The 16,236-nt window shown below is 42.6% G+C and overlaps 1 long non-coding RNA gene and 2 pseudogenes across 1 annotated transcript in view; all 3 read left to right on the top strand.

Annotated features, from left to right (window-relative positions):
* LOC134483841 (uncharacterized) overlaps window positions 6,301-16,236 on the top strand; it is a 30,820-nt gene continuing 20,884 nt past the window's right edge. The window contains exons 1-3 of the long non-coding RNA XR_010060935.1: window positions 6,301-6,799; window positions 11,519-11,618; window positions 14,896-15,006. This is a non-coding gene — a long non-coding RNA (uncharacterized LOC134483841). The remainder of the gene's footprint in view (window positions 6,800-11,518; window positions 11,619-14,895; window positions 15,007-16,236) is intronic.
* Ppid-ps1 (peptidylprolyl isomerase D, pseudogene 1) lies at window positions 6,389-6,669 on the top strand (annotated as a pseudogene).
* Window positions 12,523-15,127, top strand: RT1-M1-1-ps (RT1 class I, locus M1, gene 1, pseudogene; annotated as a pseudogene).

Raw genomic sequence — 16,236 nt, 5'->3', positions numbered from 1 at the left:
GGGTTGAAGACTAGTTTTAGTCTCATAATCAAACTTATTCTGTTTGACATTGAGAGAGAGTATATAGAGTGGAAAACATGATTTTCTGATGACTTTACAGACTAAAATCTAAACATAATCTAGGGATAGAATCATAATTCTTTAAGTTAGGAATGAGGGTAGAGGACTTTATCTAATTGACAAATAGGATGGACTGGATGTCATTTGTATACCACACAGAGTAACTTAAATGATTGTTATAGTTTTGTTCAATTTATGTCTGGAGAAGAGTTTTTTCTTCTTTTTTTATTGGAGAGAAAAGATGAGGTGTAGGCATGGTTCATGGTGCTAAGGTCCTATTCTCCAATTGGTTCTTGATTTGTCAGTAAAGAAGCCATAGACCAATCATTGAGCAGAAGACATAGGTGGGACTTCTGAGTCCCTGGAGGTAAGGAACAGAGGCAAACAAGGAGAGGAGAGTTTGTAATGCCCTGGAGAGTGAAAACACAAAGCAGACATGTAAGATCTTGGGCAGAGCAGTGGCCTGCAGCCACTCCTACAGGTGGGCAGTCAGGGGTGTTTAGCAGGGACATAATGTAACTGAGAAACTAAAGTTGAGGGCAGGTAGGGAGGTGAGGAGCTATGAATATTGATAACGGCATGCCTATCCTGGTGGGAGATGGTAGTGTCCAGAAATTATGTCAAAAGGCAAGTTGAAATTGAACAACTGTGTGCCTGTGTCATCCATGAATTCAAGGAAAGCTGGGTGGGGGCTGGGAGCACACCTTGTTCCTTGAGCTTAGGCAGGTTAGCAAAAGCTACATGCAACAAAATATTATATATTTAATATAATATATTTAATATTTACATAATTGCCACATATATAATACATAATATGTGTATATATTACATATATTCTTCGTGTTTATTTCAATGAAGTACTATTTTCCACAATATAAATGATACTAAAATGTTAAAAAACAGGGTCAAAGTCCTAGGGATGTATAATGGGGAAGATGAGAATGTAACAATCATAAATGTTCATCTATTATTTTCGCCATATCATTGTATTTTAAAAGTAGTTTGTAAACATTCTGCTTTTATGCATACATATATTTTATTACTTGTGTGTTCAATGTATCAAATGTCTGAAATATCACACTTTCTCTCACAGTGAACATGAACTGATATAATGTCCATAGTCATAAGTTCTTTGAGTGCAGATTAATTTCTAAAATTTTATGGATATCCTGACATCACAATGTTAAAGAATTGCTGATTTATTGGCCTCTGAGATGGGTTCAGAGGATACCAGGACAAGGGTGGCAACAATCAGGGTAACTTGTCCACGGACGCTGCTTCCAGTATCCCAGTCCCCAGCAATGGATCTGAGCTGGGGAGGCAGGGCTAGGAGTTCATCTTTCCATGACCAAGCCCAGTGGGTCAGCATCACTACCAATGGGAATTCTTAGAGAACCAATCAGCCTCCTTCAAATAAAGATTTATTATATACTGACTAGCAGAAGTTCAGTCTCCACTCTTCAAGCACAATGAAGACCCTTGTCCCTGAGGCTCTCCTCCTGATGGTCCCGATAGTGATGTCTCTGAATCAGCATCCAAAGGTCAAGTGTATGTGTCAGGAAAGAAAGGACCTCACCTGGGAGAGCAAAAGGAATGCATCTCTCCTGGGGCAGCATTAGGGAAACCTGGTCTCCACCTTAGCCCAGTTGTCATCTTAAGCTCTGTTCCCATTCTGTACTCTGAGCCTTTCCCTGATCGACTCCAAATCCAACCACATCCCATACCTTCTTGAGATCCTGGGTTCAATTTCACCTTGGGCTTCATGTAGATTCAGACTCTCTGCTCTATTTTGAAATCCTCCTGACCTAGCTTGATCTCTGTTACTTCAGTTCATCTTGGCTGGTTATGTGGATGGCAAACAGTGTTGGAGAAAACAGTGGAAAAGAGAGTCCAGATTGGATCCATACATGGCATTGTTAGAGGAGCAGGAGACAGAGTGTTGGGAGAGGCAGTCAGAGAGTCCTGAGATTCAAAAAGCACTTCACAGAAGAACTGAAGTGCTCCACCTCTATAGCCATAAATGCAACTGGTGAACTGGTGAGTGAACTCCATTAGAACTCACAACTTTCCAGGTCACCCAGGGGTTACTCCTAAGCATCATGTCTGAGGTTTACCACAGAAAATCTAACCCATCAAGAGTGTAGGATCCACAGAGTCATTTTTCTGTTTTAAATCTAGTGGTTAGAAATACCTGGGTGGGGTGTACTCATTTGAGAGTCCCACCAATTACTGAGCCCAGTAAGAATGACTGAGAGAGGGGTGTTGATCAGGATTTCACACAGCCAAGAGACTGTGTAACTGTATTGTGTTCCTGGGAGGGTACTACCACCAAGGATACTGTGAATGGATGCCTAGAATGGCAATGATTACAACACAATCAATAATCATTTGGACCACAGTCTACAAGGCAGTTGAGTTCCTCAGGAGTGAGTGGGAGGGGGCAGTTTGGCAAGAGTGATGAAGGCTTCTCTGAAGGTTACTAGCATGAAGTTGCTTCTCACACAGATGGACCATGGGAAGCAAATTTTTCTGAGAACAAGTAAGAATGAAAGTGCCCCCATCTGCTCTGAGATTTCCAGGTAATCTGTTAAGGTCTTCAGAACTGTGTGGAACCTTTTTCCTGGAATGAGCACCCCCCCCTCGTATTGAAGCAGGTTTAGGACTCAGTGTGACGGCTGCCCCCAGTACCCAACTAAAATGCTGGTAAGATGTCAGGCAGTAGTCTATTCCCTGCACTGAGGAAGTAAAACAGGATTCCGGCAGGTAGTTGGCTAGCTAGTCTAGATGACTTGATGAGTTCAGTGAGGGGAGGCCTGGAGTAAACTGGCACCTTTCTACACCAACACACACACACACACACACACACACACACACACACACACACACACACAACCTGAATGTTCAAATCATAGTTGTTCACATTAACAAATTTTGGCAGAATAATTTGTAAGCATTAGGAAGATAAATCCCAGGAGTACCAGAAGATGCCTTTAACCCAAGCACTTTCTAAAAAGCTCTACAAATTTGAAACCAGTCTGTTCTAGTGGGGGAAGGAGGGTAGAGGGTATCTCCAGGATGAGGCAGAGACTTAGGATAAAGGAATTGCCCAAAAATCAATGGGAGTGACATTAGCTGTGACTTACAGCATCAGGGATATAGAACTTGAAAAGGCTACCTCCTATAGCCAGGAAGGATCCCCAGTGGAGCAGGAGGGACACCAACCCCTTCACAATACTTTTGACCCAAAATATATGCTGTCTATAATATATGTAGGCACAGGGAATAGAGCAGAGACTGAGGAAATAGCCAATAAATAACTGGCCCAACTTGAGAAACATCCCATGGGCAAGTACCAATCTCTAACACTATTAATGATACTCTGTCATGCTTCCAACAGAGGTCTAACACAGCTGTCCTCTGAGAGGCTCCACCTAACAGATGACTTAGTCTGATGCAGACACACAGTCAAACATTGGCTGGAGCGTGGGGACACTTATGGAAGAATATGGGGAAGGATTTTGGGCCCCAAAGGGAATAGGAAGATCAACAGACTCAACTAACCTGGACCCTTGTGGAATCTCAGAGACTGAACCACCAACCAAAGAGCATACACTGGCTGGACCTGAACCTCCCAGTTCATATGTACCAGATATGTAGTTTGGTCTTTATGTGGGTCCCAAAAAAACTGGAATGGGAGATACCCCCAAACTACCTCTAAGATAAGTTTTTTCTAGCTGGACTGCCTTGTCTGGCCTCAGTGGGAGAGGATGTGCCTAGCCCCACAGAGACTTGATGTGCTAAGAAGATGGGATACCCAGGGGGCCCCTACTTGTTCAAAGGGGAAGTGGAGAGGTGGATAGGGGAAGAATTGTGTAAGAGAGGACCAGGAGGGGGCAGTGAGGTAGATGTAAAGTGAGTACATTAAAAAAAAAAACCCTTAAATGCCAGGAGTCATGGCACCAGAGCACTTTAGAAACAGAAGTAGGCAGATCTCTATGAGTTCAAGGCCAGTCTGGTCTAGGCAGTGTGTTTCAGGACAGTCAAGGCCACACAGTGTCATAAAATTCAAGAAAGAAACAAAAAAAGTATTTGTTAAGTATATGGTGACAAATTCAAGTGCTCAAATAATGCTTGTGTACTTCTGGCATGTTGGAAGGGATGGTGTACAAGCCATCCATCAGCTCACAGTTTATATTTGAATAGAAAGGGAGCTTTACTCTCTAGGCATCTTGGCCACCTGATCTGGTATGAGTCAAAGGTAGGGAAGCTGCCAGTGGTGGAAAGTGGGCAAGGGACTCTGTGGTTCTTACCTTTGGGAATGGTGAGGCTTCCTGTCATCCACCCCGATCCGTGGTTAGCTGTACGGTAGCTCATGGAACCTGTCACCCAGGGGAGATGAATTCCAGCATCACACCATTATCTAGGCAGGAGCATGCCACACAGGTTAGGAGAGCATGAGTGTAAATCAGGATGTGGAAATCCCCAGTGCTGGTCTTCAGAGCAGAAGCACCTGCCTGAGACCTCCAGCTGGAAAGTTCAACCTGAGACTTTGCTCTCTTCCTCTTTTTCTGGTGTTGTGGTAAAAATAAAAAAAGTGGCAGAATGGGTTCCTGTGTGTACCTTGGTGGTCGCGCTCTCACTATTTCTGGCTTCAGCTGACCATTGGAACTAGCGCTAATTTATCTCGGTGGTCCCATGCTGCCCCCATCTACTTTCTGACCCGCTGTTCATGAGTCATTTCAACATGGCATCCTGTCAGGTTGCCCTGCCCTCACTCACAGCTCTCTTGGCTGGTTTCCACCACACCAGGCATACACATCCCAATTCTGTGGTGGGCCTGGTGCATCTGGCCACCATACACTCTATTGAGCTCAATTAAGTCATCACATGAAAGAACACACCACACAGTATCCTCCAATCCAATTGATCAGATATAATTTGCCCATCTAGACAACACGAAATCCTGTACACATCTATCCCTTAAGAATAGTCGTAACAACCTGTAATATGTGCAGAGAGAAATCTTAACATCTGCCCCCATGTTCTCTTGGCTGCCTCCTTCTCACTCTGGCCTCCTCTACCTCTGTAAAACTTTTCTCTTGTCCATTCTTCTCATCTGATGACAGGCCTTGTTCTATCACATACCTTCACCTACATAGTGATGCTGAGGATGATGTTGCCTCAGGCATTCTTTGTCTTTGGCAAGGACTCAACTCAGCAACTTGCCCAGATCTCAGGCACTTTTAGCTTCTGTGTGGATATGCAAATTTAACTATATTTATCTGCATTAATATATTCTATACTTAAGATATTAGTGACTGAGAACTCACTGAAATATTAGAGACACTTATAATGCTCAACCTTCACTGGCTGTGAGCAAGGTACTTATAAAGACATGTGACTATGTTGTAATATAATAAACAGACCTTCTTCACAGTTTATAATTTCTCTTTTAAGGGATACATTTGTTTTCTTTAATGCATATGAGTATTTTGTGTGCATGTGTGTCTGTGTACCATCAAGATTACCAGATTGTCACAGAAAAACACACATGGTGTGCACTCATTGATAAGTGGATATTAGCCCAAATGCTCGAATTACCCTAGATGCACAGAACACATGAAACTCAAGAAGGATGACCAAAATGCGAATGCTTCACTCCTTCTTTAAAAGGGGAACAAGAATACCCTTGGCAGGGAATAGGGAGGCAAAGTTTAGAACAGAGGCAGAAGGAACACCCATTCAGAGCCTGCCCCACATGTGGCCCATACATATACAGCCACCAAACTAGATAAGATGGATGAAGCAAAGAAGTGCAGGCTGACAGGAGCCGGATGCAGATCTCTCCTGAGAGACACAGCCAGAATACAGCAAATACATAGGTGAATGCCAGCAGCAAACCACTGAACTGAGAACGGGACCCCCGTTGAAGGAATCTTAGAAAGGACTGGAAGAGCTTGAAGGGGCTTGAGACCCCATATGAACAACAATGCCAAGCAACCAGAGCTTCCAGGGACTAAGCCACTACCCAAAGACTATACGTGGATTGACCCTGGGCTCCAACCTCATAGGTAGCAATGAATAGCCTAGTAAGAGCACCAGTGAAAGGGGCAGCCCTTGGTCCTGCCAAGACTGAACCCCCAGTGAACATGATTGTTGGGGGGAAGGTGGTAATGGGGGGAGGATGGGGAGTGGAACACCTATATAGAAGGGGAGGGGGAGGGGGAGGGGTTAGGGGGATGTTGGCTTGGAAACCGGGAAAGGGAATAACAATCAAAATGTAAATAACAAATACCCAAGTTAATAAAGATGAAAAAAAGAAAAAAAAAAGAAGGCACAGGAGATAGCCCCAGGAAATAAAGCCATCCAGGCAGAACTGCTTAAAGTCAAACAAATGATAAAGGCACAGAAAGATAAAGAGAAGGCAGTGTATGCAAAAATGTTTGCTTAATAAGGATTAAAGTTTCCTTAACTATTATACATTGATTATATAAAGGAGCATGTATATTACTGTCTACACAATCCCTGATGTGTTTCCCTTGATCTTTGTCATTGTTTATATAGCAGTGCTGACATCCGCTCCTTCTTAATAAAGTTACGAATTACAGTAAAAAAAAAAAAAGAATACTGATTATCCACTGGACCTGAGTTCATTTTCCACCATCCCATCAAAGGGTCACATGGAACCTCCTGTTGTTCCAGCTCCATGGAATTAGATGCCCTCTTCTGGATTCTACAGGTATTGCCAATCCATTGGAATCTAACACACACACACACACACACACACACACACACACACACACACACACACACAGAGAGAGAGAGAGAGAGAGAGAGAGAGAGAGAACCACAAACAAAATATATATAGCTTACATGTTTCTGTTAAGATGTGTTTTCTTAAGTTAAAATAAAAAACTGGTTTAGCATACAGAACCACCCATTACTTGAAGGAAAAGATAAAGGTCCCCCGCCAGAATGTAAACACTGAAAAAAGATCTATTCTTCCTACCATAATTGTGCTTTGAAAAATATTTAATTTTTTTAAAAATATCATTCTTCCATATAACTCATTACAGTACTACAATACAATAAAGCATTTCCAATCTATCAGGTCATAACATTGTTATGATGGATTGATAAAAATAAACATGTGCAAAATTACATTTGAGGTCTTAAGTGTGCAGAGTTCCTGACATGAAAAAGTTTTGAAATTGCTGACTTATTCTACCCCAAACTTGACTCAGAAGGATGTTGTCAATAGGACCAGCAGAAGGATTAGGGTAAGCAACTTGTCCCCAGACACTGCTTCCAGGATACCAGTCCCCAGCGGTGGGTCTGAAGTGGGAAACAAGACTCTTGAGATGTAGCACCCAGGAGTTCATCTTTCCATTACCAACCAACCTCTATCACTTCCCTGGAGGATATTACTTTCTGGAATCCATTCTTTCCTGGGAGATGATCTGACAGGTTTGTCAAAATGTTTACACTTGATATCCTAAGGCAAGTTTCCCTCCAGCTGCAGTAGGTGTATGCATTTCCTTCTTTTCCTTCATCTTGAGATTCTTGAACAAATTCCAATTTTGTCAAGCCAATTGGTTAATAAATCTAATAGCCATAACTGGCACTCCAGTCTTTTCCTTCTGCCAGAGAGCTTTGTGTTTCCATGTCAGTCTTGAGAAAAATATACCTCTGTCTGAAGAAAGTGTCAGACTATAAATGGAATCCAAGGTTAGAAGACATTCAGTTAATGTCAGAGTCATTTCAAAGATCATTCTATTCAGTGCTTCTCTTGACACCATTAAATCTGAGTTCAAGTCCCAGCACCAAAAGCAAATTCCTGGAACTTGGCAGGCAAATGATATGATGGTATGCATAAGAAGCCATGAGAATTCTACCAGAGAACACTTACAGCCTATAAACACCTTCAGCAAAGTGGCTAGATTATTAAAAAAAATCAGTAGCTGTCCTTTTTACAAAATATAAATGGACTGAGAAAGAAATTAAGGAAACAACATCATTTCCAACAGCCACAAATAATATAAAATATCTAGGTGTAACTTTAACTAAGCAAATGAAAGATCTGTATTGCAGTTAAAGCAACTGAAGAAAGAAATTGAAAGAAAACACAGGAGATGGAAAATCTCCCATGCTCAAGGACTGGAAGGATTGACATAGTGAAATCGTCATTTTACCAAAAACAATCTGAAGATTCAATGCAATTCCCATCAAAACTGAACTGCAATTCTTTCCAGACCTTGAAAGAGCAATGCTCACCTTCACATAGAACAAACAAACAAACAAACAAAAACAAAACCCCACCCAGGATTGCTAAAATAATTCTGAATAATAAGAGAAATTCTGGAATTATCACCATTCCTGAACTAAAGTCGTACCATAGAGCAATAGTAATGAAAACTGCTTGGTATCGGGAAAGCAACAAACAGGTTGATGGATGGAATTGAATTGAAGACCACAAAGAAAACCACACATCTATGGACACTTGATTTTTGCCAAAAAAAAAAAAAAAGCCAATATTATACAGTGGTAAAAAGAAAGCATCTACAACAAATCTTGTTGGTCTAACTGGACGTCTGCATGTAGAAGAATGCAAATAGATTCTTATCTATTACCCTGCACAAAATTCAAGTCCAAGTGGGTCAAAGACCTCAATCTAAAACTGGATACACTAAATCTGATAGAACAGAAAGGGGGAAATAGGCTTGAAGTTACTGATAAGGAGACACGTTCTTGAATAGCACACCAATGGCTCAGGCTCTAAAATCAACAATTGATAAACGGGAAATGCTTGAATTACCCTAGATGCCTAGAACACATGAAACTCAAGACGGATGATCAAAATGTGAATGCTTCACTCCTTCTTTAAAAGGGGAACAAGAATACCCTTGGCAGGGATAGAGAGGCAAAGATTAAAACAGACACAGAAGGAACACCCGTTCAGAGCCTGCCCCACATGTGGCCCATGCATATACAGCCATCCAATTAGACAAGATGGATGAAGCAAAGAAGTGCAGGCCGACAGGAGCCGGATGTGGATCTCTCCCGAGAGACACAGCCAGAATACAGCAAACACAGAGGCGTATGCCAGCAGCAAACCACTGAATTGAGAATAGGACTCCCGTTGAAGGAATCAGAGAAAGGACTGGAAGAGCTTGAAGGGGCTCGAGACCCCCATATGTACAACAATGCCAAGCAACCAGAGCTTCCAGGGACTAAGCCACTACCCTGGACTCTGACCTCATAGGTAGCAATGAATATGCTAGTAAGAGCACCAGTGGAAGAGAAGCCCTGGGTCCTGCTAAGACTGAACCCCCAGTGAACTATATTGTTGGGGGGAGGGCGGCAAGGGGGGAGGATGGGGAGGGGAACACCCATAAAGAAGGGGAGGGGGAAAGGGGGGATGTTTGCCTGGAAACCGGGAAAGGGAATAACACTCGAAATGTATATAAGAAATACTCAAGTTAATAAAGCTGAAAAGCTTCTTCTATAAGGCAAAGAACACTGCCAATACAACATAACAATAGCCTTCAGGTTGGAAAAGTTTCCTTACCATCCCTATATCTGACAGAGGGTTAGTATCCAAAATTTACAAAGAAATCAAGAAATTAGACACCAACAACCCAAATAATGAAATTAAAACTGTGGAACAAAGCTAAAGAGTGAATTCTGATCAGAGGTGTCTCACATTGCTAAGAAGAACGTAAAGAAATGTTCTGTGTCCCTAATCACTAGGGAAATGCAAATCAAATTACTCTGACATTACATTTCATGCACACAATAATGGCTAAGATCAAAAACTCAAGTGACAGCACATGCTAGTGAGGATGTTTCAAGGGGGTCACTTCTCTATTGCTAGTGGAAGTGAAAACTGGTAAAACAACCTTGGAAATCATGCGGTGGTTTATCAAAAAACTAGGAATAATTCTATCAAATTCATTGCCAGGACTATACCTGAAAGATGCCCTATTGTACCACAAGGACACTTGGTCAACTGTGTTTACAGAAGCTTTATTCATAAGACTCAGAAACTGGAAACAACCTAGAAGTCCACTCAACTGAAGGATGGATGAAGAAAATGTGGTACGTCTACCCAACGGAATACTATTCAGCCATTAAAATGAAGACAACATGAATTGTGTAGGCACATGATAGAACTTGAGAATATCATCCTGATTGAGGGAACCTAGAACCAAAAATACAAGTGGATATTTTCCATAAAGTACAGGATACCCACAATACATTGTACAGACGTAAAGAAGCTAAGTGAGAGGTGAGGCTCAAGCAAAGGATGCTTCACTCTCACTTAGAAGGGAGAATAAAATAATCATGGGAGGCAGGTGGCGAGAGAGAAGTGAATGGGGGAACAGAGAGGAAGGGGAATGCGGGATTTCTGAATCAGATGTGGGGAGAAACAGGAGAGAAGGCTGGAGGACAAGGAGAATGAATGAAAATGTGTAGCATGATACCTCTCTTGGGCATATACCCAAAAGATGCCCCAACATATAAAAAAGACACGTGCTCCACTATGTTCATCGCAGCCTTATTTATAATAGCCAGAAGCTGGAAAGAACCCAGATGCCCTTCAACAGAGGAATGGATACAGAAAATGTGGTACATCTACACAATGGAATATTACTCAGTTATCAAAAACAATGCCTTTATGAAATTCATAGGCAAATGATTGGAACTGGAAAATATCATCCTGAGTGAGGTAACCCAATCACAGAAAAACACACATGGTATGCACTCATTGATAAGTGGCTACTAGCCCAAATGCTTGAATTACCCTAGATGCCTAGAACACATGAAACTCAAGATGGATGATCAAAATGTGAATGCTTCACTCCTTCTTTAAAAGGGGAACAAGAATACCCTTGGCAGGGAATAGGGAGGCAAAGTTTAAAACAAAGATTAAAACAGAGACTGAAGGAACACCCATTCTGAGCCTGCCCCACATGTGGCCCATACATATACAGCCACCCAATTAGACAAGATGGATGAAGCAAAGAAGTGCAGGCTGACAGGAGCCGGATGTAGATCTCTCCTGAGGGGAGAAAAAAAAAGAAAATGTGAAAATGTGTAGCATGGTGGGGATGTTGTTGGGAGGATGTCTCTAGGACATGTCAGAGACCTGGGGTGAGAGATGCTCCCACGAATCAATGAAGGTGAACTTAGCTGAGACTCCCAGCAGTCAGGATATGAAACATGAAGAGACTATTTCCTGTAGCCAGGGAAGAACCTTGATTTGCAATAGGGACACGAACCCACCCACAATATTTTTTATCTAAAATTAACTTTGTCTATAAGAAATTCAGGGACAGGGAGTGGAGCAAAGACTGAGGGAATGGTCATTCAACAACCCACCCGACTTGAGACCTATCCCATGGGTAAGCACCAACCCCTGACATCATTAATGATACTCTGTTATGCTTGCCCACAGGATTTTATCCAACATCCCCATCCAACATCTGAGTGAAACAGATGCAGAGATCCAGAGCCTAACATTGGATGGAACTTGGGGACTCTTATGGATGGACAAGGTAAAGGATTGAGGACTTGAAGGGTATTGGAAATCCACAGAATACTAATGGTGTCAAGTCACCTGGGCCCTTGGTCAGCCGTGATAGAATGAATCCAAAAAGCATGCATAGGCAGGACCTAAGCCCCTGCTCATATGTAACAGATGGGTATCTCGGTCTTCATGTGGGTCTTTCAACCACTTGAATAGGGGTCGTCTCTATTCAACACAATATCTGTGCAATGCATTCCCCTGACAAGAATGACTTTTATGGCCCTAGCTCCTAGCTCCTAGCTATGCAAAGAGTTGATGTGCCAGAGTAGGAGAAAACTGAAGAGGGTCCTGCAACACCTCAAAGGAGAAGGGGAGAGGTATAGGGGAGGGTCTGTGTGAGGGGGTCAGCTATGGGGGCAGTGATCTGGATGTAATGTGAATAAAAAGGTTAACTAATCCAAAGAAATCCTAATGGGAAATATAAGGATACAAATAGACAGAATTATTTTCACCTTATCACTGGATTTTTGAAAATAGGTGTAAATTTTTGTAAACATTCTGTTCACATGTACTTTATTAATATTTTCAATGAAGCAAGTCTCTCAAAATTCCACTTTTAAATGTGCTGAACATAGGTTGACAAAATCCACACAAATCATGAGTACTTTTGTGGTCCATTGTCTTTCTAGTCCCGTGTAGACATCCTGACATCTCAATTGCTGAGACTTGCTGACTCAATGGCCTTTAGATTGACTCAGAAGGTCATTGTAAACATGACCAGGAGGAATAAGGGTAGGAAACTTGTCTTATCACTCACTGCTCTTAGGATCCCAGGCCTCAGAACTAGATCTGAGCTGGGGAGGCAGGGCCATAGGGACTCTTCTTTCAGGAGTTCATCTTTCCATGCCCCAACCTAGACACTCTTTATCACTACCATTGGGAGTTCTTTGAGACGCCAATCAGTCTCTTCCATATCACGATTATAAAGTGAACACATACTAGCAGAGACACAGTTTGCACTCAGTAGCTGGATGAAGACCTTTGTACCCCAGGATCTTCTCCTAAGGCTCCTGGTCATTCTGGCCAGCACCAAGCATCCAAAGGGTGAATGTGGAAATTTGAAATAAAAACACATAACCTGGGGAATTAAAGAGACCCCACCATAGGGGTACAGTGTCTGGAAAGCTTATCCCTTCCCTAGCTCAGTGAGAACTTCTGTTCTCTTCATCCATTATGCATCCTGCCTCCTGCTCCCTACCTTCCTTGGGAAATAGGCCTGTGGACTGGTAGTGTCCTAAGTGTAGATTGGAGATCTAAAGACCACTGTACCTAAGTTCACACTCTCTGAGGTACTCACAAATATTTCTGTACTGGCCTGGCCTTTTGGATACCCAATTCATATCTGCCACCTATGTGGATCATAAACAGTTCCTAGGGTTCAACAGCAGATCAGAGAGTCAGAGGGTGGAAAGCTAGACACCATGGGTGAATGAGCAAAAACCAGAGTTTTGGGAGAAGGCAATACAGGATTCCCTGAATGAGAAATGAGTTCTTGACAGAAATAATGATGAAGGTGCTCCACATTTACGATTATAGCATGATCCTCAAGCAGAAATCCAAAACATTAAGCTCCCCATGGGGTTGCCCCAGTGTGTTATTGCTGGGCTTTATCCCTTGAAAATATGACCCACACCTATTCTACACACACCTTGGGCAGTTTCCTGTGCAGTTCAAATACAGATCTGGCCAATATGAAAGGCCTCATGTGCTGGGCCAACTCACTGGAGGATCCTACAAAGGGACTTGGATTGTTGGAGGGACTGAGAGTGGGACCTTCTCCAGGTTATCATGCAATCCAGAGGAGGTATGGCTGTGATGTGCTGTAAGAAGGATACTTCAGTCAAGAATTCCTAGAATTAACCTTAGATAGCCACAATTACGTCACGCTGAATGAGGACCTGGATGCCTGGAGAGTGATTGGCAAGGCAGCTGAGGTGCTCAGTCAAGAGTGGGAGCAGGAATATTATGCACAACTAGCAAGGGATTAGCTGCAGGGTTTATGTGTGGAGATGCTCCTTGGTCTGCTGTACTATGGGAAGGAAAATTTGCTGAGATCAGGTGAGAACAAAAATTGCCCCATCTGCTCTGAGACTAGAGCTCCGGTCCCATAAAGTTTCCTCCTCTGCAGGGAGCAGTTGTAGTGCTAATGCAGTCTTACAACAAAGAGGGAAGAGGGTTTGTGTGTTTCTGGATTCACATGAGAGAGGGTCTCTTCACAGGACTGAACCTACTCTCAGACTGTTCAGTCTGTCCATTAAGTTGTAGTTCCTTCCATTTGCACTGTGAATCATGACCTCCTTCAGGCATGTTCACTGTCCATTCATAATAACTTTCAGGTCTGACTCCAGCATTTCTGAGTCTTTCAGTCAGAACCAAAAATTCATATACCTGGAGATAGACCAAGCATGCTCTGTGCTGGCTCATGCTGATTCTGAATCTATCCAAGGAATGGATTACCCCACTTACACCTGAGTTTAGGTGACTCTGTGGGGTTGTCACCTCTTCTTCAAGCTAAATCTCTTATCCATTCAAAACAAGGTTATATGAGCATTGGTGGATCATCAAGAAGAGCGCAAAATGTCTTAAATATTCCATTATTTATCTCAGGCACCTCCCCCAAATATACGTGACCCATAAGGTCAGGCCTGACAGGAACATCCCCTTGAAGTGCTGGGCTTTGAATTTCTATCCTGCTGAGATCCCCCTGACCTCACTTCTGTTCTCAGAAGGATGAGAACAACAAGACCTGAGACGTGGAGGTGGTATAGACCAGGCTTGCAGGGGATGGGACCTTCCAGAAATGGGTAACTATAGTGGTGCCTTCTGGAGAAGAGCAGAGATACAGATGTCATGTGAATCATGAGGGGCTGCTTGAGCTCAGCACACTGAAATTGAGTTAGGACTTAAAGTGAGCACAGAGATGAGAGAGAGAGAGAGAGAGAGAGAGAGAGAGAGAGAGACAGAGAGAGAGAGAGACAGAGAGAGAGAGAGAGGGAGGGAGAGAGAGAGAGGAAGAAGGAGGAGGAAGAGAGAGAGCAAGAGAGAGAGAGGAAGGAGGAGGAGGAAGAGGGAGAGAGAGAGAGAGGAAGGAGGAGGAGGAAGAGGGAGAGAGAGAGAGAGAGAGAGAGAGAGAGAGAGAGAGAGAGAGAGAATGAATATTTTGGGTAGAGCTGAACCAGTGTCTATACTGAGAGCTGGAGGTCAGAGATCTCACTATTTCTTCTCTTCATTCCCTTCCTTCCCAGAGTCTCCTCAGTCCAGCATCTCAATCATGGCTATTGTTCTTGCTCTGATTTTTGGAGCTCTGCTTACAGGAGCAGTGGAGAGTTTTCTGATATGGAAGTAGAGGACGAAAAGTAAGTAAGTTTCAGGGTCTGAGTTCATGTTTCCATGGGACTATCAAGCCCAAGCTATAAGTTGCCCTCTCTCATAGCAGCAAACTTGACCCACACAGTTCCTAATTCAGCCTAGGACTGATGTGCTGCTTTCAATCTATTGTGAAGCATAAAGAAAACAATGAACATATTAATCAATTAATTGGCAGAGGTGACAGAGACCCAATTCTCAGCTCTCCGAGCTGAGAGGGAAAATTTCAATTTAAATTAGGCCGCCTGGAGTTCATTTTGTCCTTTCCATGTACAGATTTCCATCATGGTTTTCTGGATCTGCAGTCAGAGTTCTAGACACTTATCTGAGATAAATATCAGCAGATTCCTCTAGATTCTCTACGTCCCTTTGCCTGCCTGACCTATAATAAAAGGGTTTATTTCCAGAAGTTAAAAAGCCATCTATATTGAGTCTTGCCAGTCATTATAGTGGTGGCTCATCCCTGCAAAACTTAGAGTAACATGGAAAGAAGCCTATGGGGAACCTCAGCCATCCCATAATTCTTTTTTAAATTTCATATTCAAACGTTATAACATTAAAAAGTGACAACTTAAGGGGCCTGGTATGCAACAAGAAGAGGTTTAGAGAATAGAACCCTGCGTGATGGGAACTCTTGGGATTGGGAACATTTGAGTGGGTAGTGATCTCCTTATTATGTCACCATTTTTTTTGAGTTTTTTCCTTGTTCACCTTAATGTGGTGCTGAGCCATGAAGTATTTAGTATGGTTTCTTCTTTCATTGTGTCTTCTCTTTCTACATCTGACTATGACTATGTGTCTGCCTCCTCTGAGCACAATGTAAGCGGATAATCAGCAGCAGCAAAACACATGCCCTTCCTTACTGTGTATTCCCTAATCATCTCCCTTGTTCCAACAAAGTCAGGGCTGGGAAATCTCCATCCCTGATTGGAATTTAGCTTTCACTAACTGGCCACTTCATGATATTCTCCTTAATTAAGCATTTGTATATGGTTGTTCAACTTCTTGGCAGATTGTGTGATTGATTTATGTCCTAAAAATGAGTAAAAAAAAAAAACCAATGGAGAAAATAAAGGTTCAGAACCTTATGAAATTTGTGTTTCATCCTAAATCCATTGCCTGTAGGCCAGTGGTTGCTGTGTGTAGTTAAGTGGGGCCTGGGATGTGCACATTGTTCCTGGGTCCGCCTATGCCTACACATTGTCCCTTACCACTGGGGC

The sequence above is a fragment of the Rattus norvegicus genome, chromosome 20 (assembly GCF_036323735.1).
Source record: "Rattus norvegicus strain BN/NHsdMcwi chromosome 20, GRCr8, whole genome shotgun sequence".
Lineage (NCBI taxonomy): Eukaryota > Metazoa > Chordata > Mammalia > Rodentia > Muridae > Rattus > Rattus norvegicus.
The sequence above is the reverse complement of the archived record's forward strand: the minus strand, read 5'-3'. Positions and strand labels throughout refer to the sequence as shown.